Genomic DNA, 856 nt, shown 5'->3' on the forward strand with positions numbered 1-856 from the left:
AAATGGAGACCAAATAACACAGAGCGAAATGAATATTTTCTAATGCAAGATCAGGCTACAGTTTGTTTAACCCATGCCCAACTGCTGTGATGCTGGATGATGCTCTTCAGTTTATTTATTCCTGGTGCTTCAAGGCATTGACTAAATCTGCTGTCCACCAGTTTAACCCATAGGATTTTGGATCCTCAAGTTTTATTATATACAATAACTGCTACAGATCTTCAGTCAATATATTTGGGCTACATACAAACTCTCTTCTCTCTGTTCTTCATTTTCAGCTATTGCTCCTTACTCTGTACCTATCAATATATTGTGAAGCTGTCTTTTTGGGCTTTTGCTGCTTGTTTTGTATGTATTAAAGCTTTATGGTACTGCATTTTGGATGTAACTAGTTACTGAAGTAGCAATGAAAGTCTCTCTTGGTTTCAAAAAAAGAAAAAGAAAAAGAAATGGAGACCAAATAACACAGAGCGAAATGAATATTTTCTAACGCAAGATCAGGCTACAGTTTGTTTAACCCATGCCCAACTGCTGTGATGCTGGATGATGCTCTTCAGTTTATTTATTCCTGGTGCTTCAAGGCATTGACTAAATCTGCTGTCCACCAGTTTAACCCATAGGATTTTGGATCCTCAAGTTTTATTATATACAATAACTGCTACAGATCTTCAGTCAATATATTTGGGCTACATACAAACTCTCTTCTCTCTGTTCTTCATTTTCAGCTATTGCTCCTTACTCTGTACCTATCAATATATTGTGAAGCTGTCTTTTTGGGCTTTTGCTGCTTGTTTTGTATGTATTAAAGCTTTATGGTACTGCATTTTGGATGTAACTAGTTACTGAAGTAGCAATG

The sequence above is a fragment of the Elaeis guineensis genome, chromosome 11 (genome assembly GCF_000442705.2).
Source record: "Elaeis guineensis isolate ETL-2024a chromosome 11, EG11, whole genome shotgun sequence".
Classification (NCBI taxonomy): Eukaryota; Viridiplantae; Streptophyta; class Magnoliopsida; order Arecales; family Arecaceae; genus Elaeis; species Elaeis guineensis.